Genomic DNA, 24,468 nt, shown 5'->3' on the forward strand with positions numbered 1-24,468 from the left:
CAATGTCTCTTGCTATTCATAGCTTTAAGGTTGGTACTGACTGCAGCCATTGTTAATCAGTCATTATTCCAGCGACAGAAAGGTTCAATCAGTCTTTGGCCAGTAAATTGGGTCAGGTCAGGTCAGGTATGGGAGCATGTGCCGAAGCAGTGCGTCGCTGCATCCACTTTCTGTTGGTACTCTAGGGGCCTCAGTCTGGCCATCCCCCAGTCAGATGCATGGCCCAACCCCATCTCCTTGAGATGCTGATCAACCTGCTGCAACCACGAGATACGTGGTCAGCACGTTGGCCTCCTCCACTCACGAGGCTCCCTCGCTGAGAGAATCTGGTGAGCAGGATCAGTGATAGGAAAATGAGCCACATGTCCATACAGCCACAGCTGATGCTCATGGACGATACAGGTAACAAATCTCATCTGAGTATCTCAGTAACTGCTCAGTGGACACAAAGTCTGAACAGCGATAGCCAAGGATTCTCTGAAGAGAACTGAGAGTGAAGGAGTTAAGTCTCCATCTCAGATCCTTGGTAAGAGTTCAAGTCTCACGTCCAGAGGGCAAGACTGGAAGCACCCAGGACTAAAAGATTCAGACTTTCGTCCTCCTGCATAGGTTCCCAACAGCACTACACCTCATGATCCAGTGAATCCATGACTCCCCAGGCCCGACCCAGATGTCTATTGACTTCTGGCTCACAGCCTCAGAGACATGAATATCACTGCCAAGCTAAGTGAATCTCTCCATGACTTCAACATCCTCACCACAAACAGGTACAGACAAGAAAGCAGCATCAAAGATGTCATTGAAAGCCTGGATCTTAGTTTTGACCCAGGAAACCCATAATCCCAGTGGCTCTGACACCTCATTCAATGCCTCGAGGGTGCCCATAAGGATATCCAACATCTCCATAAAGATGACTGCATAATCTGCGAAATCAAGGCCAGAGATCTTGACATTCCCAAACGACCTCCCCCCCCCCACCCCGACCCCAGAATCCAATGCATCTAAGCGACGAAAAGTGTGGAGGCCAGTACACACCCCCTGATGAACTCCAATAGCAACTGGGAATAAGTGGGAGATGGAACCACGACACCTCACAGCACTCTCAGTACCAGAGTATAGGTCACAAATCAGATTGATCAGTCTTGGTGGCACCCCATGAAGACCAAGAATCCTCCAGAGGACATCCCTATTCACTGAATTGAACACATTGTGGAGATAAACATAGGCTGCAAGCAGTCCTTTCTGAAACTCGTCTGCATTTGGTGAGGACCCGAAGAGCAAGGATACGGTCAATCGTTGACCTCTTTGGTGTAAAGCCTGACTGCTTTGGGCACTGGTGGTCAAGCAGATGGTAGCAAACCCCATCAAGAATTAACTGAGCAAAGACCATGCCCAACATTGAGAGCAGCGTCACCCCTCGGTAGCTGTTTCAGTCCTGGCGATCGCACTTCCATTTCCAGAGAGGGACAACAAGGCCCCTCTTCCAAACAGTTGGCATGGTGCCTGTGTTCCAAACATAGCACAGGACTACATGCAACAACACAAATACAGCATTTACCCCTGCCTGGAATTTCAACATGGATGCCACAGATTGCATGAGCTTTACCCCCTTTCAACTGCTTCACCACAGCCTGTGTTTCCACAAACGAAGGTGGTTCACAGTTGATTGGAGAGTCAATAATAGGTATAGTTAAACCCCTGATGTCCAACTCAATAGTTGATGGCTCAGCCTGGTACAGCCACTCGAAGGAACCAGCCCAGCAGGCCTTCATTTCAGACTCCTATGTCAAGAGCCCACCACCCTCCACACAAGCTGCAGTACACCAAGGGATGGGCTTGAAGGAACGCAATGCATAAATTCCTCTGTAAGCAGGATGAGAATCACTTGACGACAGGTGATGCTCTACCCCTTCACAGATTTCTCACACCTCGGCCTCCTTGTCCACCCTCAGTTCATGTACAGTTTTATGCCTCAACTTCCTGAACAGTTCAGCTCTGCCATTGAGCCTGGCCCTGCGACTCTGGTCATGGTATCTAGTATGTCTTGGGAGACAAAGTTCTTCTTTGCCTGTTGGTGGTTTCCAAGATATCCACCGTCAACATCAAGGCTGGTTGTCTTAAAGGCACCCCACAACTCTACAAGATTCTCCAGAGCACCCAGACTCCCCAAATCCCTACTCAACCTGTTCACAAACTCCTGAGCTACCCTCTCATCCTTAAGCTTGCCAACATCCAGCGTAGGCTGGGATGGTACCGTTATCCTGGATTCAAACTGCAACTTCAGAGTTGCTACAACAAGCCTGTGGTCGATATTGAGGAACTGAGCACTCTGGTGGATCCTCTTGTTCTGGAGCATCCTCCAGCGACCATCAACAAGCACTTGGTCATCTCCTTTGCCACACCGCCAGCGTTGGAATCGCAAGTCCAGCGATGAGGTTGTGGGTGCTGAACCAGTTACCTTAAGTCCACAACTTCTTGCAAAGTCAAGGAACTTAATATTATTCTGGTTCACAATTCCAGACCCATGGGGACCAACACAGGTCTCATAACCATCCCTATCAGTGTCAGTTGATGCATTGAAATCCTCCAAGATTCGAAGGATATGTCACCTGGGACACTGACCAACAACAGACTCGAGTATGGCATAGAATGCGTCCTTCACAGTGAGATCATTCCCCTCAGTCAGAGCATGTACAGAGACCAGGGAAATTATACCCAAGGAGTGATAAATCCTCAGTCTCATAATACTCTCATTGACCGATGTTACTTAAATTATCATTGGAATCAGTTTATTGAACACACCTATAACAACTCCTTGGGCAAGGTAACCATCAGAGTGACCAGACCAATAGTAGGTGTAACCACCAGCCATTATCTCACCACTATCCGGTCTCAGAATCTCAGAGAGTGCTGTAAATGTTCAAATGCTGTAGCTCAGATGATAACAGAGACAGGTGATCATCCTCTCTTCGGGATAGGGCATTCAAGGCACCCAACAGAAGGGTAATAAGTCGGCCCAAAATGGCCTCAGGTTAACCTGAGGATACCGCCGTCTTGTGGACAACACCTCAGCACCACCCCGAGAAACACCACCACAATGTGACCCAGGAAGGTGACTCCGCGCTTTTACTCCTGTCATCAAAGAATGGTGGTCCGGAAGGCTTTGCCCCAATCCCGTCATCTGGTGAGCTGTACTCTGAAGGGCTGCAGCACAGGAGGTACTCCCACGGAGTGGGTTTTCAGTTATATTTGCATTTGTGTGTTTTGCTGAATGGAGCGTTTTACGGTGGTTGGAGTGCAAATCCTGCCACCAACCTCCTAAAAAAAAAGTAACCCAACTGCAGAAGGATGTCCACAGACACAGTTGGGTACTAGATATGGATGGCCGTTGGCTCACAAGGAACTCCTCCACCCTTTGACAGGTTTTGTTTTTAATCCTGCTGGGTGTCCATATCCATACACCCTCCTCACCAGGCATCCTGGTGGGGGAGATGGTTTAGTCGCCGACAACCCGACCATGGAACAGGTTAGTACAGGTTTACATGGTACCTGCAGCAAGTCACAGATCTGATCTGGCCTGACCTGACAATAGTGAGACTGTTTTTTGAGACAGTAAATTGGGAGGCAGGAATTATAAATTTGGGAAGGGTAATAATATCGGCCCAAAATGGCCTTTTTTGGAAAGAAATATAACTTTTTTTTTTAACACCATCAATATTTTGGGACAACCAGCTTATGAAGTTTCCCCTGATATTGAAAGGCTGGCATAGAGCTAAGAACAAATTTGAAACCAATATGATTCGCTATCCTGTTTGCCAAAGTTCATTAGTGTTGGCAGAAAAAGAGGAACAGAACATTTAAGGGGATGCTTGAGGACATGTTGATGGAAAAAGATCCTCTGCACATGTCATGTGCTTCCTTTGAGCTGACTCGGGGAAAGGCTTCCACTCCAACCCATCAACAATAAGTTTGGTAAGTTCTTCCTTCAAGCAAAGCTGAGTAATAATGTCCACACTGATCTCATGCAGTTACAGCCAAACATCAATTCCCGAAGTAAACGGAGGTTTCTCCGGACATTTTGGCACACCGGTAGTAATTGTTTATGTCCAGCCTTCCGTTAGCTCTGATTTGTGCAACTGATGATCTCGATGGTAAGCCTTAGAGTACATCCCTAATTAACAATCACATGTGAGTCTTCATTGACACATTTTTAGCAACAAATGTAAATCTCAGAGCTGGTTTTATGTGTTCTTTGTGTTTGATTTGACTAATTCGTGTACATATTTGTCATCGTGGAAACCGTTAGATGCATCGTATCGATGCAGATGAATATACAACTGGGAGATTATATGTATCGTTGAAATTTGCAGTGAGAAAATAAGATTTATCTGGAAAAAAAAAAGACTTGAAAAGAGAGTGTTAGATTAAAACTGAAGTTGTTCTTCCACAATCTACACCTAAACCAAAGGTATAGTACTACATTGCAATCATAATTGTATGTATTTATTGCAGGGTGTGTGCACTTGCTGGGGGTGAAAATAATTCCAAAAAAAAACTATCAAGACAAACAATCATAAGCTTTCTTGTTATTACTTTGTATCAAATTATTTAGAAATCCGTTGAAATAGAAGTTTCAACTCACAACTGTTCAATGTTTTTGGACGGGGTGAGTGGCACCAAGAGTTTTATTGTTTGGACTTGCAAGCTGTCGTGTGCAACCTGTGGCTACCTGGTTGCATCATTTTCTGGGAGCGCAGCTGTGCTGATGATGCAGTGCCCTCTATTCCCAGTACACTGATACTCATTTCACCTACCTCGGAAGGATAACAGGCTGAGTAAACCCAACCTGGTGTTAATTGAACAGAAAACAGGAGGCCTTAATTTCTTATCACCGGTAAGCTTCTTTCACGCTCCTAATCAAGCTACCAGAGCTGTTCCAAATATTATCGATTTGATTGCAGAGTAAGGTGGGGCAAGGTGCCCCCAACCATTCAATACGAAGCCAAGTCACTAAGTGAAGTGCATTTGTGAATTACTAAACAAATACATTCCACCCTGTGTCGGAGTGGCGACCCGTCCAGGATTGTACCCAATTGCCAAGGAGACTGCTTAGGCAGCATCAACGCTCTGGTCCCAATCTCCTCTCCTCCTCCTGTGCAGAGCGTTGATGCTGCCTAAGCAGTCTCCTTGGCAATTGGGCACAATCCTGGACGGGTCGCCATTCCGACACAGTATACCAGCATGCTGGCACTCATTTTGCCGACCACGGAAGGCCGAGTTAACCCCACCTGGTATTAATTCAACAGCAGAGCGGGATTTGAAATCAGGTCCCTTGGATCCAAGGCCTGCCACCCTAAACATTAAGCAAACACCAGGCATGTCTGCACAGGGTATGGTCCTAATGGATGGGTGGATGGACATTCCACCGGTGGAAAAGACTTTTATTTTTCAGTCTAGCCCCATTGCACAAACACTTCTGTCACTACTATACAAAGTTAGCAATGCCCTGATAAAATTATGTTGGTTGGTTCCCGATACATCCGTGCACCACCACTGAGACCTCGTAGTCAACAATGAAGTTCTGACCTCGGTAAGCTTCCTTCGTCAGGCCAAGGAGATAAAAAAAATCCAGTGGTCCGAAATCTGGATTGTAAGGTGGGTGCGTAACAGTTCAAAACAAAGCTCCTCAATGCACTGCAAGGTAACTCTTGCTGTGTTCATATGTTGTCATGTTGCAGAATGAAACCGCTGGTGAGTTCCCCATAATGGTGTCAATTTTGTTTGCAGAAGTGCGAGTATGTTGCATTTATTTTACTGTCTCACAGTAAACATTGAAGTGGGAGAAAAGAACACTCTTCCGGTCAAAGAATATTCTCATCAATTTCCTGACACTTGGACATGAGGTGAAATATTTTGGTGTTGGTGATGATGGATGTGTTCCCTTGCTTGGATGCCCATTTATTCTGGGGTTTGTAATGCTGAACAAATGTCTTTATTTTCTGTGGTGATGATATGTGGCAAAAATGCATCGCCTTCTGCTTCGTATTGCTGGAGAAGACTCGGGTGTATTTGCAGACGTATCTGCTGATGTTCATCAGTGAACATTTTTTGCACCCACATTCAGGAAACCCAAACTTTTATGGATTATAGTTTGTACTGTTATATGAGACACATCTAATATGGCAGCTATGACATCACTTGATACAGACCTTTCCTCACATACAAGTCCGTTAATCCTGGCCACATTGGCCTCTGTGACAGCAGACACTGGTCGCCCAGGCTGTTGCTCATCCAAGCTGTTGGAGTTGAGTTGGAGTGAGGACCCAGGGAGTTGAGGAGAGGGATCCAGGTGGACTGTTCTATAAAACTGAGAATTAAATTTTCTTCCCAGCATTGGCTGCAGTACATTCCTACACATATGTAGGGGGCTGTAACTCTGCCAAGCTCATGCCTAATAGGTGGAAACTATGCAACTGTTTAGCCAGAGGATACATATATATATATATATATATATATATATATATATATATATATATATATATATATATATATATATATATATATATATATATATATATATATATATATATAACTGGACCGATGTATACCCCGGTTAAAATAGGTGTACCATATCCCTGTGTCGTAAGAGGCGACCAGGGTTGCGTCAGGAAGGGCATCCGGCGTAAAACATGTGCCAAATCACGATGCGGATCATACGAATGATCCGCTGTGGCGACCTCGAACGGGGGGGGGGAAAAAAAAAAAAAGAGGAGGAGGAGGAGGAGGAGGAGGAGGAGGAGGAGGAGGAGGAGGAGGAGGAGGAGGAGGAGGAGGAGAAGAAAAAGAAAAAGAAAAAGAAAAAGAAAAAGAAAAAGAAAAGAAAAAGAAAAAGAAAAAGAAAAAGAAAAAGAAAAAGAAAAAGAAAAAGAAAAAGAAAAAGAAAAAGAAAAAGAAAAGAAAAAGAAAAAGAAAAAGAAAAAGAAAAAGAAGAAAAAGAAGAAAAAGAAGAAAAAGAAGAAAAAGAAGAAAAAGAAGAAAAAGAAGAAAAAGAAGAAAAAGAAGAAAAAGAAGAAGAAAGAAGAAAAAGAAGAAAAAGAAGAAAAAGAAGAAAAAGAAGAAAAAGAAGAAAAAGAAGAAAAAGAAGAAAAAGAAGAAGAAGAAGAAAAAGAAAAGAAGAAAAAGAAGAAGAAGAAGAAGAAGAAGAAGAAGAAGAAGAAGAAGAAGAAGAAGAAGAAGAAGAAGAAGAAGAAGAAGAAGATACATACCAAAGTTTCAGTTTTTTGGATGTATATATATATATCTATAAATGTTTATTTTTATATACATATATATATATATATATATATATATATATATATATATATATATATATATATATATATATATATATATATATATATATATATATATATATATATATATTGTTACAGATTCGCGCCCGCCGGCGTGCTGACGGCCACGTAACTCGAATCGCGGCACGTCGCCCACCGGACGGACAATCCAGTCGTGACCCTCTCGGACTAACGCCGGGAACCAGTCACGGGTGGACCTTTCGGTCTCACCGCGATCGAGCCAATCGGCCCCCGCGTGGGATAGGGTTGCTCGCCAAATTCGACCTACCTAAGTACCCACACGGAGGGTAGACCGGGCGATCGCACCTCGCCGCAGGTCGACTTCGGACACGGGCCACTTAAGCGACCCGTTCCGTACTATCGGGATAACTGAGCGGTGTTATTCGTCGACCTCGACGGTTCGATTAATTATCGGGCGTATTCAGCCCACTACCAACCCTTTACGTGAAGCAAGATGAGGATTCAATGAGAGAAATGACGAAGCGAAGCGGGAAACAGTTTAACACAAAGCACATTTATTCGCGATGAACGGAAAGCACACATATACAATTCCACCAAAAGCACATAGAAAAGAAGAGAAACACAATGCAATTTTACACAAAAAGCAAATGTAAAAGCGAAGACACAATGCAGAGCTAATACCGACTACCGAGCACACGGCAACACTTATACAATTCTACTTCACAGACGGCGCCGACAACACATACCCAAAACCAAGAAAAAGAACACCCTCAAGGATGAGGCGGGCCTGAGGCCGAGACCGGGTCGGGCCTACCCGTCTGGTGATGAGACGCGGAGCGGCGATGGTGCCTCAACTCCGCGGGCCTCGCGGACAGTGTCTGGTAGGGGGTGGGAAAAGGGGCCCCCTTGGTCGCACTATCTCAGCGCGGGGGGAAACAGGAGGGGGTTGCTGATGCTCGGGGAAAGGAGGATTTTTACTCTGTCTCGAGTCCCGCGACGAGCGTCTCCACCTCGACCAGGTCGCGCCGTCGGCCTCCCTGGTGTGCAGCTCCCGGCACGATGCGAGCACCCCCTCGTCTGCCTTCGCCGCCTCTCCACAGCTCCGTCCTCTTCGCTCCGACTCCAACGCACACGACGACGACGACGACGACGACCAACGACCAACTCTTTTCTGACGAACGCAGCCGCTTATATAAGCCCCGTGGCTTCGCCTTTGACCCCCTGCCTTCGACCTTTCACCTCGCTCCCCATTGGCCCGAGAAAAAGTGGGCGTGAATGCATTTTGATCCATGAATTTGCATATAGCGACCGCCCTCCAACGCCCTGGAGGCGGGGCCAAATCGCCCCTCGCTCACCGATTGGACGGAACAAAAGTGGGCGTGTGTCGTTTTTGATCCGTTTTTGGAGCGGAAAATCCGTGGTTTTGTACACGCTGTTCGGCGCGCGCCCTGCACGAGTCCAATACCGGTACCCACAAGCGGCGCAAGAACGGTGGCGATGCGACGGTTGCGAGGTGTGACGGGAAAGGTCGTGGCTGTTGTGGTGAAGCGGCGTTGTGGTGGGTGGTTGATGTTGTGACGACTGTTGAGACGTGGTTGGCGGTGGTAATCATGGCGGTTGGTCCAAAATAAAGATAGCAAAAGAAAAACGGCTATCCTGAAGAGTCGCAGCACGCATAAATGACATGTATTCCCACTAGACAACGGGTTTGGGCCTAACTACACATATACTTACCGAGATATCTCACCTAAGGGACCTGAATGGTGGTTTGCGAATTTGGTAACCACAACAATATATATATATATGTATATAGATATAAAAGTATATTCACACATATACTTACTGCTGTGCAAGTTTCAGCCATTTTGCATTTTTCTACTCTGATGCATATGGAAACTTAAACTTCGTGTTCAATGCATATACACCTTCATGGAAAAAATATATCTTATTCAATAAACCAAATTTATACACAATACAGTCATCCCCCGCTATATCGCGGTTCACCTATCGCGCCCCCGGTTCATCGCGGGTTTTCCCTTGGAACCTAACTAATTTTTTTCTGCAGATTCCCCCGGTATATCGCGGTAATAATATATAAAATAGAAATTATTTCAGCAATAAATTATAACACGTGGTGCTCGACCAGTCACACAACGCACGAGACAAAGTTTTGCTTGAGAACTTCGAATATTTTCTACGTTTTTTCTCCAAGCCCCACGATGCCACCCAAACGCCCTGCACCTTCTAAGGCTTCTGGCAAGGAACCGAAGCGCCAGAGGAAGGTCCTGACGCTACAGGAGAAGGTTAAGGTGCTTGATATGCTTCGGGAAGGAAAAAGGTTTACCGCCGTTGGACGAGCACAGCCAAACCGAACAGACTAGACAAGTCGATCTCCGGCACCTCGAACCTGATCACTGCCAAGGCGACCAGACCAGACGAGTCGATCTTCGGCACCTCGAACCCGATCATTGCCAAGACGACCAGACCAGACGAGTCGATCTCCAGCACCTCGAACCTGATCATTGCCAAGCCGACCAGACCAGATGAGTCGATATTTTTTGGGAGGCATCCATTCATCGCGGATTTTCACTTCTCGCGGGGGGGGGGGGGTTGGAACGTAACCCCCGCAATAAATGGGGGATGACTGTATACACAAATGTCAACTAATCATGAGTCGGTCCATGCATTTTATTCAAAACCATTGAAATTTTTCTCGGTTCAGTTTCAAATAATTATTTAAACTCTTGTGGGATGCTGTTCCACACATATTCCAGGACCTTTGTTAGATCATCGAAGTTGCTGGAATTCTTTTTTACTTTTTCTTTGTTTAAATAGTCCGATATAGCTTCAATGATATTGAGATCTGGGCTTTGAGGGGGCAATTTCATACATTGAAGGACACCAGCTTCCTCTTTTCTTTGAAAATAAGTTTTTAGTTGTTCCATCTGAAGGTTTTGGATCATTATCTTGCTGTAAGATGAAGTTTGGACCAATAAGTATTGAGCCAATGGGGATGGCATGTTGGATTAAAATTGGTTTGTACCTTTCTGCAGTTAATATACCATCAATTTTTCACAATTTTCAAACACCACTTTGGGCTATACATTCCCAAACTTGAATTGAACCTCCTCCATGCTTAATTGTTGGCTTCAAGCAAGGATCTTTATAAGTTTCAGTTTTTCTTCTTTCATACTGTCTTCGATTGGATCCAAAGAACTGAAACTTTGACTCGTCTGTCCAAATCACTTTCGATCATTCATCCACAGTCCAATTTCTGTTTTATTTTGCATATTTTAGCCTTTTACCACTTTTCTTAACAGAGGTTCTCTTCCTGCAACACATCCAATAGATCCTGATTTCAAAAGTGATCTTCGTACCGTTGATGGATGGATAATACCTGAGCCTTCTGCTAATTCCGTTGTCATTTCAACTCTTGTCTTCTTTATATTGCTTCGGATATTATCTTCAAGTACTGCTCATCTGTGTTATAGATCTTTTTTGGGTCTTCCCCTGCCTCGGATACTGCACCTTGAAAATGCATTGATGCGAGCAATTTCACTTAATGTTTTTCCTTCTTCATTCAGAAACACAATTATATGGTGAACTTCCACTGAAATTTTAGCCATTTTTGTTTTAAGCCCACGATTAATCCTGATAGATTTGTATTCTGAAGAACAAAAAGTGGTCTGGGAAAAGTGGCAATGCCAGATGTTGATGATGAGGAACACCTGATGTTGATGATGAGGAACACCTGACAATGAGTCAGCAATTCCATTTGATTGGTAAATGTGATGGATTAGCTACGACAACACTTCATATTAACTGCTTATGTAGTCATGTATGGTTTACTTGGAGTTGTGATCTCAAGTTTTTGAAGATTCTGATCAATGCGAATTGACGGACTGATGCAACATACACAGGGTTACAGAGCGTTGGTTCTGCCAAAGCAGTTTCTTGGCAGGTGAGGAAAGAAGATGGCACACAAAAAAATAGTTCAAAACATACAAAACATAAACCCCATTTGTTGACCACAGCCCTCAGTGGATGTCACCTGCTCCAGATGATCATCTGAGTCATAATCAAATTTAAAATATACCCTATAACCAAGTTCATGGGCTATGTGCCTTCGATAGCACATATATGGAGTCGCACATGACTGAGTGGAGTATTCACAAATACACATCACATTCGAAAAATTACAATATCATCTCCATTCCTGTTCGACCATGGTTTCCCTTTTTTCTACACGGTGCAGCCTCAACTCAGCGGCCGGGAGGTCCTACAATGTGGTGGTGGAGGAGTGGAAGTGTGTGGTGCCCACAGCGCAAGAACAGAGTCCAATCTTGAGGGAAATCTTGCACTCCCCATCCAATTGCCCCTCATCCCCAACTTCCCACCGAGCACCACAACATAGAGGGGGCCACATATTGGCCTTCTGCAGCCTTCCATGTTCACCAAGGGTATTCATTTCTCATTACATACCGATCCTGACCCTGTTCACGGTGGACCTCACTCCCAGTTGCATGCCAAGCTACTGGGGCAAGGCATGGCAAAGCTCCATATTCCTCATTCTCCTTGAGAGCCTGATCCACATGTGGGCATGCACAATGTCCCCACCCACAAACCTCATACGCAATACTCTCTCCCCAGCAGCCTTAAATTTTCTTCCACCTGCCGTACACGTGACAGCGTCCCTACAAAGCCATGGCTTGCCCACACCAAGCACCAATAAAAATATGAACAACAATCACAATCAATGGTAACCTTTTATTTACATAAGAAGATATTTAAAACCCTTTCACTCAGTCCATGTGCTGGCCCTCTTAGCCACCCTTGCCCGTCGCCGATACCAATTCCCCGACCCACCTGCATACCCCCAAAGCAAAGCATGGTGAGTCACAACAAAGGTAAAAGGTAAATTAAATCCGTACAATTTATCACTGGGAAGGTTGTTCAATGACATCAGCACTTGTTGCAGCCATTCTTCCCTTTTTCCATAATGTCAATTATTGCACAGGGCCCTCTTCCCAAACTGAGGGTCCATAATAATGGTGGAATAGCTGCAAATGGTTATGCAGGCCTCTCTGGGCCTTACCCTATAATGCTTTCAATTTAGCAGCATAACATGCCATAGATGCTTCGGTGGATTGTGCGGGGCCGCAACTTGAATCCCGCTCCTCGCAAGAAGGAACTGCTTCCATCAAAGGGCCCAGCATGGCAGATCGCCACATGCTGGGCTGTCTTGGCGCCTTGGGGAGAGGCTGCTGAACTGCATGCCTGGGTGGTCACCTCCTCAGCTCCTCCCTGGCCCTTGGGGATGCTACCACCAAGGTGCAGCCCTGCAAAACCTCTTTCTCGTGGTCCTTACATCACAACATCACAGACCCAGAGGTCTTAAGCCCCTGCAGGGTCCAGCACCCCACCGGCCTGAGACTATTGCTCGGGCAGCATCACCACCATGCTCCCCATGGGGCACGGGCTGTACGATACCCGTGGCCAGACCCCATGTACAAATCCTGCCAGGCCAGTACCCCTGCTGCCTGGCACATTCCAATTTCTCAGATGAGCAATTTCTCCTGAGGCCGGTGATGTTAACACCAGCTGGTCTAAATTATGCAGCCTTTGAACCAAGTCCCTCCTTGTCTCTCCCAACAATTTAGTGGCCTCTGATATGCAATTGTGGCTATGGGGAATGGCCCCATGGCTGTTGTGCGTTTTTGCCCCTCTCTGCAGCTGATTATGGCCTTGAGCCTCCGGCTTTTCCTTTTTCTCATTGTCACCAGCAGCCAACTGTTCATAACTGTCAGTACCGACTCAGGAATAACTAGAAGGGCACTCTGTAGAATGCATACCTCTGCCACGCAATGCACGAGAACATATCGGGCCCAATATATTTTTGAAATATCAAGCGATACATCGTTTTTGACCCCATCTCTCAATGGTGAAGAATCACTTAAAAAATTAAATAAAACCTGTATCCAGATTCGGATTAGAATCCTCACCAAAATCGAATCAATTCTTCCTTGCCACACACCCAACGTGTCCACCTAGTTTTGTCCGAATCCGTTCACAACTTTTTTGAGATATCGTGCTATGTATTTGTTTAGCCCAATCTCTCAATGGTGAAGAAACACTTTAGAAATTCTAGTAGTCCGATCCAGATCCAGATCTTCGCCCTGCCCCCCTTTGTCAGTTTGGCCTTGTCAGTTTGTCCTTGTCACACACCCAACCTGTCCACAAAATTTCATCCAAATCCATCCACAACTTTTTGAGATATCCTGCATACAAACAAACAACGAGAAAGGGGTGAAAGCATAACCTCCTTCACCTTCGGTGGCGGAGGTAAAAACAAACACAATTGATGAAAATCCAATGGGGCTTTTCCTCTGTCATCAAAGAATCGGGATCCTGAAGGCTTTGCCCCAATCCTGTCATCTGGTGAACTGCCATGAGAAGGGAAGCTGCACAGGAGGTACTCCCATGGAGTGGGTTTTCAGATTCCTTTGCGTTTTTCAGAGTGACGGGTTTTACAGTGATCGGAGTGCAAATCCTGCCACCAACCTCCTAAAAAAAGGAACCCAACTGCAGGAGGACGTCTGCATAGACAGTTGGGCACTAAATATGGATGGACGTTGGCTCACAAGGAGCTCCTCTGCCCTTTGATAGGTTTTGTTTTTAATCCTGTTGGGTGTCTATATCCATATACCCTTCTCACGAGGAAATGTGTTGGGGGAGATGGTTTAGTCGCCGACAAACCGACCACGAAACAGGTTAGTGCAGGTTCCCATGGTACCTGTAGCAAGTCACAGATCTAATCTGGCCTGACCTGACATAAATCTAGTGATTTACCCAAAACCATGTGAGGTTTGCAAAAGGCGGATCACCACACAAAACATGCTGTTAAGGAATAACAGGATTATTTACAGAGAAGACACAAACCACAAAATTGGTGAATCCCGAAACAAAGGATAGATGGACCCTGTTGGGTCGATACCTTGGGATTTCCTTCTCTTTGGTGTATGTATGTCATTCGTGATGTCAAACCCAGCTTGTTCTCTAATGACTGCAACCCAAGGTTTGCGGTTCACGAGTATGAACAATCGTACAAGTCATCGGCTACTAATCAGATGGATCTTTGTCAGTTGGTGTCTGTGACTTTTGAGTGATGTTACAGTGACCACATCAATAGTGTTACATTTTTGAAACTTGTATTTCAAATAAACAGATACAAAGTCAAATGAGGAAGTTAACCATTACACACAATGTTCAACAACAATTCCCACGTTGAGTTGTTCCCCCCCAGTGTCCCTATTCTGTCGGCTCAACTCACATGTGTTCACCTCGTCTACCGGGGCTGTCGAACGATCGAGTCCTGCCACGTCGTTCTCACTCGATGCCCTTGCAGCGTCCGCCGGGGCTGTCCAATGATCGACTCACATCGCGTTGTTCTCTCTCGTACGCTGGCCCGTTCAGGATGATTGAAGAGCTCCATGGAATTCTTTCCCGATAACCAATCTTAATGAGTTTTAATCAACCTGATTACAATCGGCTCCAGCGGTTAACAACCCCTATGGACATTAACACCCCATTCACTCATCAAAGTTAAATCGAGCACGGGTATGATTGAAACACACAGCTCGTCACACGTCACCCATCTCTCTACACTTTCCTCTCGTGGGTTTATATAGTATCACAGAATGATCCTGTGCCTTCCAGCAAATGCAATTCTCCTCTGTACTGGAACCTTCGTCTCAGAACGTTCCAGCATTTTCACGAATCTCACCAGGCAGTTTTCAGTGCAATACTACCATCCACAGTCAAAATTAGCTCATTACATCAAGCAGTTTATAATGCAATTCACCGGTCCGTGCTTGGAGTGAAAGCCTAAGATGCTGGAGATCTATAGAGTTCGGGGTGAGGGAGGAGGCACCCATTGGCAGGGAGTGTGAAAGAGGAGAGGATGTGGGGAGCATGGAGACGGGGATGTGGGAGGATGTGGAATGGGACGTGGGGTAAGCATTGATTGGGCAGGATGCTGGGGAAACAGAAAGGGTGCGGGAAGCTGTGGAAGCAGAGAGAGGACAGGATGCTGTGGAGGCAGAGCATGGGTGCAGGACCCTGGGAAGCAGATAAGGGCAGGAGTTTGGGAAAGCATAAAGAGAGCAGGATTCCAAGGTTGCTGTAAGGGTGCAGGATGCTGAAAAAAAGAAGGGTACAGAAAGGAGGCAGGATGCTGGGGAAGCAAAGGGGGGCAGGGCGTGAAGGAAGCAAAGATGGTGTAGGACATGGAGGTTTATGAAAAAGGTTATGAAAAAGAAAATAAAACAATAGCCCATTATGACTGCATAGTTTATAATGAGTTTAAAAAAAAAATAGATTTGAAATCCTTCCAAACTGTGAGCATGCAGAGGTTGGATAATGGTGGAACAAATGCTTTCAGGCAGAAACAATCATCTGAACACTTGTTGACTGTCAAATGCCTTGATTAGAATTGGTGAATAATAAAACAGATGATGATAACTATTTTTTTGGAGCCAACCAAGTTATCAACACAACCTCTGTATTCTAATACAGGAACAAAAAAGAGCAATCAGATTGCAGACCCTCGCCAGGACTCGTTTTGTGCAGTGCATTTTGTGTGGTGTTTGTGTTTGTGTACCAAACAAGCACAAAGCAAAGACAAAGTCATCCAGAGGAACCTGGATAGGATTCTGGTTTCAGCTGCTACTCCTCTATCCTCGACCCCATTCAGGTGCAGCTAAGTGAGCCTTATTAAAAACAAAAAAACAGAACCCAGATTCAAAATATGAAATAATTCTGGCTTGCAGACCATGTGTCCGATCAGGTTGAAATTTAAAACATATATTCCCAACGACTACCTGATCATAATTGTGAAGTTTCATTTTGATCGAGGAAGCAGTTTAAGAGAAATAATTTTTCCAAGAATAAATATTAATTGAATCCAATATGGCTGCCAAACCATGTGACCTATCCATTATTTGTGAACACCCTGGTAGCCCCCAAGGCTTGTGGAACATGTGTGAAGTTTCCCCTCGATTTGTTCATCTGTTCTGGTGAAGAAGATTTTTTATAGGTTTCAGGGTAAATCCAACATGGCTGCCAAACCGTGCAACCCATGACATCATCGGGAGGGAACATTTTGTTCCTTATGGATTGGCAGTCATATCTGTAAAGTTTCGCATCGATCTGTTTTGCTGTTTCGGAGAAGATTTTTGAAGGTTTAAAAAATAAAAATAAAAACGTATGGCAGTCGAATCGCTTGATTGATGACGTCATCATTTTTTTTTTCTGTCAACCAATTTATCCCTAGATGACCCTCCAAATTTTTCATACTCATTGGATGTAACATTTGACACATGCAATTATGATCTCATAATGAAGGCACCTATGACATCATTAAAAAAAACAACTCACACATTCCCCATGCAGAGTACTTGCCACGTGCCAAGTTTCATTTTTATACACCCGATATATATATATATATATATATATATATATATATATATATATATATATATATATATATATATATATATCGGGGCATATTATGTGATACCAGTCGTCCGTCTGTCTGTCCGTCTGTCCATCCGTCCGTTCCTGTCCACACTCTAACTCCAAAAGTTTTCAACTTTCACGTTTCATATTTGGTACATAGGTGCAGACTGTGGAGACGGTGTGTCACGACATGCGTTCGTCATCTAAAGTGGTTGCCATGGCAACCAGGATGCTGTTTTCCATATAGTAGCACAATTATGTATATACCTTCTTGTTCTTCATAAATTGACGTGTTTGAATATATAATTGTGTGTGTGCCTGCGTGAGTGTGCGCACGTGTGTGTGTGTCACAGAGACTTTTTTTTCCTTGATGCAGTTTCGGAGATACAGAGGTCCAATTTTTTCCCTTTTTTTTCCAACATGGCTGCCACACCATGTGACCTATGATAGCATAATTATCATTCAAACATTCTGCATGAGTAGTCGCTCCAATGGTGAAAATTTTGTGTCAAACCGACAAGCGGTTACAGATCAAAACCATACTCACATTCTGTGCAAACAAACAAACAAACAGACAGACAGACAAACGGACTCAAATGCAATACCCTCTCATCTGGCGAGGGTAACACGCATTGTTTCCACCATTTTATTCACAGTCTCCAACCTTCTTTAATTATATTCATCAGTTGTACTACAATGTTATATTGTAATGCACTGTGGGGTGGGTGTAAATTGGGTTCCTGTCCAATGTGGTCCGACCTTTCCGAGGAACCTTATTTATTCGGGAAAGTGATGTAATGGGCCTTCCTTTATAGAAACAATAATAAACACTCGATTCACGATAAACACATCAAGTGAGTTCACAAATGGTGTTATGTATCGGTAATTGTATATTAATGCAATCCTTTCAGGATGGAAGATGAGTTAGTATCACATTTATTTGTTGGGTGTGGATTATTCCCTTTAGTCACATGCAAACTGTCTGTGTTGCAGTTAATGAATACGATTGTTTAAGTGCCTTCACCACCCGTGAATAGTGGTGCAAACGGGTGATTTGTTGTTTAACTCGTGTTGCATCATCATTGACACAGTTACATTCAGATATATTTTGAGACTTTCAAGCTGAAGACTGTTACAAATCAAACGGAAGACCAATAAGGAACACAAAGAAGTAAAGAGCAAAGATGGAGTCATCAGGGGGAACCGGGATAGGATTCGGGTTTCAGCCGCTTCTCCACAACACTCAAACCCATCCAGGAACAGCCAAGTGAGCCTTTCAGAAAAATTTCTGCAAGAATTCGCTTCTCCTTAGAGAGATAGATAACGAAAGAGAGGAAAGAGAAGAAAAATCAAGAATATCCCATGCTTCATCAATAGAAGCTGTAAAAAGAATGCCGAGTGAAAGCTCAGTGATGGTTGTGTTGTATGAATGCAAAGTTTTTTTTGTGTGTGTGTGTGTGTGTGTGTGGACACTGCTAAGGCTCGTATGAGAGCGAGCACACAGAAAATTTAGTAAGGTACTTCAGCAGAGACTGGCCAAAAAGTTAAATATACACAATACACCAAACAGTTGGTTACACCAAGGACTTCACCTTACTTTTGTGATCGTATGAAATTTTGAACCTATCCTTAATTTGCAGGACTTTTGTACAGATTCATTTATAATGTCAACGATCTCCATCAGTGACGTTCCTTTTGTGCCCGGAATTCTGTTTTTCCACTAGTTTGCCCATTTAGGTACACATGAGAGTGATGGACACTTTCTTCAGCTTAGCCACTTCCATTAAGGGGTGAGTTAAGCTCAATCAGCATGAGTTCTCACTATCATGCTCCTTGTGAACTCATCTATGAATTATTCATGTACAGTACTCTCATATTCTATCATATGCAAATTGGGCTGGGTTTGCCCCCGATGTACTATATTTTATCATCATGGGGAGGGGGGGGAGGAGGAGAGGGGTGGTGACTACATCCATAATGCACGAAGCGACAAAGGTCATGCGATACACAGCATATAAGAGGAGTGGCCAATCCATCTTAGCTGAAGCCAATTGGGTAATCGGCACATTTCGTATTGAGTTAGTCTAACTCCAGGATTGGATTTAATCTCTTATCTCTACCACTGATGCAGTTTCTGATAATGGTTTGGTAGGGAATTTCGAAATTTGTCACGATGCCAGTGAAAACATGCCGACTGCCAATCGAAAAGACACTGCAGGATCTTTAACCATACCAACTAATGTTGGGAACCGGTAACTCGGTACCCAGCATAACACCCCCATTTTAGAAATCCTGCACTTTCTGATACCCTGCACTGTGAAGCACCAATCCAACAGGTTTCTTTTTTCTCAGTGGGGTATTGAACCCAGAATAGTCAGCTAAAAGGTAAGTGTGGTACCTCTGCACAATCCTATCAGAATATTTATGTATTCCAAGTAAATGTTATTCATTATTGCGGCTCCCCTTTATAATTTCCGACCCAACATACAATACATGAGTATCAGCTTGCTGGTATCCTGTGTCAGAGTGGCGACCTGTCCAGGATTGTGCCCAATAGCCAAGGAGACTGCTTAGGCAGCACCAACGCTCTGCACAGAGTATGGTCCCAGTGGATGGATACAGTACATGCCATATCTTCTTATTTCAGGTTTGAATTGTGGGCAGCAATTCATTTGCAATGGCAATATTTCCTTGGCCATAACAAGTTGCCCTGAGGCATTTAAGAGTTAATTTCAAGTCTGGACAGGTACCAAGTAAAGGCCAGATCAAACAAACAGCAGAAACCCCTCACTGGTCATTCATGGGCCAGATGGGTGTTTACTGACAATCCAATTGGCGATGTGGCAATTCTCCTAAATGAGTTAACACCCCAAACCCTTAATACTGTCTTCAGTGAGATTTAAACAAAATCTATGGGCTTATCACTTTGCCATCGCAGTCAAGTCGGTGGTCTATCTGTTTCCACTACCTCCTTTATGGTGTTGCACCCTCTGCCCTTTCCACGCTTTTCGCCCCCAAAGTTTCTCCAGGGTGTATGTGGTCAACAGCAACCCCCTTCTGGTGAAACTCCAAAAATCCAGGATCACCATCCACCTCCACTCAGATCATCCCCTATCCAAAACCATGATCTTTACTACAACTGTTACCTCTACCTCAACCACCCCAACAATTCCAGGTTTTCCTTCCTGAAAGTTTGATCCTGCATCCATCTTATCCATTCCCAGCATTCTCCCTTACCCCTCATCCTTATCTGCATCGCATGTTTGCCCATCTCCATCCGTTTTTTTTCCCCTTAAACCCACCTTGGGAATCTCTCTCTTCTCTTTCTGCTGTTCCTTTTTGTTCTGTTGCATCCTGATCCGTTCTGTGTTCTCGCTCTTCCACGAACCTTCACTCTGCATACAAAAAACAATATCTCTCTGGGATCACAGTCCAGTGTCCTGACCACTCGGCCACTTTACATTGTAATTATCAAGCACTTTAATCAGGTCAGTATATAACATTGGAGCAGATTTTGTTATTTTTTGACCAAAGACTGAAGTTTTTGAATTGCATTCCAAAGTTAGCCTTGCTATGTGCTCAGATGAAATACTGTGGCAGTTCAACATGCTGTTGCTTGCCAATTAATGAATTCAACACGCAGTTGAACTTCCATCTCTGGTGGATGGATGTGACATGCTGATTAGATTTTTCTGAGAAATTTTTTTTGCCAAAAATGATAATTTTATCATCGATGAAGCTTATAAAATCCTCAGCTGGCTTTATTGGCCATCGGATGAAAACTTGTTGAAAACCCTTACCTTCCACCGTATTTATCCTCAACTGCTGTGGCTTGCTGACACTATATGTTCAGCCCTCAGTTGTTGTACCTCAATAAAAGTCAATGGTGGTTTTACTCTTTGCCATTTTTGTCCGAGTTTTGACTTTTGCTTGACCTATTTCTTTCCTCTTCTTCTTCTTCTTCCTTAGTATGCAGCACGTGACTGCGGGTAGCATCATTTGCGGGGGGACGCAGTGGCGCCACTGATGAAATGCCCTCTGTAGGTTAAGGCAGGAACTTGGAATTTGTTCAGGGTCCCGGTGAAAGCTCGTCGACTCTTCAGATAGACCACCACTGGATCTTTAACATCTACTAATGGCGGTAGATGGGACGCCAAGTTTAACGTCCGCCCGGGGTAAGGCACAAGCAGTGATGCCTCACTGTGCACGTGAAACAGGAGGATGACAGTTTACAGCTGGGTCGAGATTCAAACCCAGGCTAGACAGCTCAGAGGCGAGTGCACCTACCTCAAGGCCATCACGCTAGCCTGACCTATTTATTTAATTTGGTTTTTGAATGTTCAGTGAACGATTACAACACTTTTTGAATCGTTTCATTTCAAAGGACTTCAAAACTAATAGATTATAAATCTTACGCAAGTTTTTTTCTTCTTCTTTTGAGCCTCCTGGAGGTCTGCAGAGTGCAGATTGAAGTAATTTTTTTTTCACAAGATGTTGACCATTGCGTTGAGCAGTCACGCGTTCAGGCAGTGTTTATCTCTTTTGCAGAGAAAGGAAGTTCCCCGAGCAAGTGTTAAGGGAGTTCAGTAGACAGCAGGCATTGCCCAGTACAGCAATAGAGCTTTGGCTTATGGATGTGAGCAGCTTTGGCCCAATGGTAGATGGGAAGGTGGTGGTGGTGCGGGAATGCTAACAGAGCATTCAAGCCTGAAATTCGCTTTCACGCTCGGCATCCGATGAAAACCAATGTCCTCTCCAGGAATCACATTGTACTGGGATAAATGGTTACCTTGCCTCTGCATAGCTCTTTTCTCAGGCCACTCCGCACAGAGCTTACCAAGTAGCCGGCTGAATGCACATATTTATTTTCCTCATTTGCATTCTGCCAAAATGTACATGGGAATGCTGAGTACATTAGTTTAAGTGCATTTTTGTGATTTATTTCACAGTCTTAACTCAACCTGAAATGTCTTGTACTTCAGACAGACCGACCGTTGTTGGAAAGTTGAAATTTCTCTGGAAAATGTAATGCCATGGCCAGGTATAGATTAACAGCGCGTTCTGCCCTACTCTTGAACCAGAGACACAAGGGAACAAATTCAGTTTTATTGGAACCTTGTCCTGAGGTTAATGGAGCTTCTTCGTTGGATAAGAAAATAAAAATAATCACACAGGTTGAAGGCTGACTCTTGTGAACCTGCCTTTTCGTTTTCATGATAATCGAGATTTACCGATGTCGTATGCAATAACAACTTTATCAATGTCAGCAAAATGTTTGTTGTCTTTTCAGGCATCCTGTTAGTTCTTTTTGGGCTGTCTGCAAGGAAATCTTAAGAGTATTCAGGATTGTGGAGTGTAGTAGTGAAGTCCAAAGCTTGTTAGGGTGAGCTTAACCCTAACCTAACGATAACCCTAAGCCCTAACCCTTAAACAGCACAGGAATTGTCTCAGTAAGTCCTCCAAAAGAACAAAGTAAGTGCTTTCATCAAATGCAGGTCTACTACTAGTTCAGTGGCTTTTCCATTGGTTTGTGTTCATTGGTAGTGACCTATACTTTTTTGATAGTGCCATGTCCAAGTGAGAATGAATGTGAAACTGTCGTCCTTCATGACATTGCATCTCCACTCTCCAACCATAATACTCACACTCTGCAACAATAGGGAATATGGCAATCCTTTGTCAACAGTCGGCATTCTTCTATGTTGATATCATTGACCTGAATCAAATTACTATTGGGGATTTTTTTTTGTTGTTTACATCTCAAATGGCAACTGTACAACAATTCACTCAGTCAGGGCGACATCGTAGCATTGTATTGCATTGGTCACTGAAAGAAGAAAGCAAGACGGACATAGAAAGAAAAAGCAAGTCTGAGGATGCCATCGGTAAAACATATCAGTGAGCTCGTTTGATTATTGTGACTTGTGGTCACTGGGTGCAAACGGGATGGATATTTATGGTAGAATGCTCAGATAACTGCAGAGTCATAATAACTACTGCCACTTTTTCTGGACTGGCAGGATGGCATAGAGGTACAGACACTTGCCTCGAAGCGACCTAGCCTGCATTCGAATCCTGACCCAGCTATAAACTGTCATCCAGGTGTTTCACAGGTAGGGCGATTCATCAGCATGTGTGCGCTGTCCCTCGGATGGACGTTAAACTGGGAGTTCCGTCTGCCGACATTAGTTAGTGGATGTTAAATATTCTCCGGTGTCCTTTGTGGAGAGGAGATGAGCTATCACTGGCACCTTAAACAAATTCCAAATTCCTGCCTGAACTACTTGTGTCGGAATGGCGACCTGTCTGGGATTGAAACCCGAGCCACAGAAACTGCTTCAGCAGCACTGACGCTCTGTGTAGAGCAGGGGTCTCCAACCTTTTTGGGCGGAGAGCCACAAAACCAAAGTGGTGAGGGGCGGAGGGCCGCACCTAAAAAAAGGACGCCAAATTCCGGAAAAAAAATATATATGTAATTAATATGCGGAAATTTAAACAAAAATTAGTGCTGAATATATTTTTCTTGCCAACGAATATGAAAAATTAATAATCGTGTTAAAAACACATGTGTCTAATATGAATCAAAATCATAATAAAAATTACAGAACGCTTTGATCATTGACCATGACAAATTGGCAGTATCACGGGCCGCATTGTAATGTATACTTAATATGGCACCGCGGGCCACATGTTGGAGACCCCTGGTGTAGAGCATGGTTCATGATCAATGTCTCTTTTTACTATGAACACTGCAACAACACAATATACCGTATGTATCATTGTCATCGGCTTTGTAGCATGTTCAGGAAATAAAAAAAATTTCAAAAACAAGAATTGATGTTGTTCATTTTGTACATCTACCGGACAAACAGGAAAATAAAGATTGTGAAAAAGGTGCTTACACTTTCATTCATACCTAATAATATTTCGAACTCATGCCCTCTTCTCAAGGAAAAAAAAATGAACCGTGTTGTAGTTCACCGAGTGACACTGCTTGCACTGTAGGAGATCATTTCTGTCAGTTTTATCCCTTGCTTACCAGCATATTGTTTCTGTCGTTTAATCTCCCCTCATCATTGTTAGCATGTATCTCCAGCTGTGAACAGTGGGGACTCAACATTTGGCACAGCTTCACAATGTTGTGTGAAAAGTGGTTTGGCTAACTTTATATATGGAATGTAGTTTCTCCAAAAATGTGCAATGATGAAGGCCTTTGAAACATTCAGCAATGATTTATAAATTCACAACAATCTTGGTGATGTGGAGAGCATCCATTTGTTCCGGTAATAATGTAGAGCTGGCAGGGTCCCCATCTCTGACGGATTCATCGATGTTTTGCCTCAAATGAGCAATTTTTTGGTGTGTGTGTGTGTGTGTGTGTGTGTGTGTGTGTGTGTGTGTGTGTGTGTGTGTGTGTGTGTGTGTGTGTGTGTGTGTGTGTGTGTGGTGTGTGTGAGTGATGGGCATCGATTGCTTTTGAAAAGTGGGGGGGACATTGCATGTCCAGACCACGAAGCCCACTTCGTGCCGGCATGGACACAGCAAGTCTACCCTTGCAAATTCTTGATTTTATACGCTCGTGGACATGCTGCCTTCTGATCACATAAATCCCTTAAATTAATCTGACCATTTATCGACC

Source organism: Eptatretus burgeri, chromosome 12 (genome assembly GCF_056783735.1).
Source record: "Eptatretus burgeri isolate ZD-2024b chromosome 12, Ebu_testis_v1, whole genome shotgun sequence".
In the NCBI taxonomy this organism is placed as follows: domain Eukaryota; kingdom Metazoa; phylum Chordata; class Myxini; order Myxiniformes; family Myxinidae; genus Eptatretus; species Eptatretus burgeri.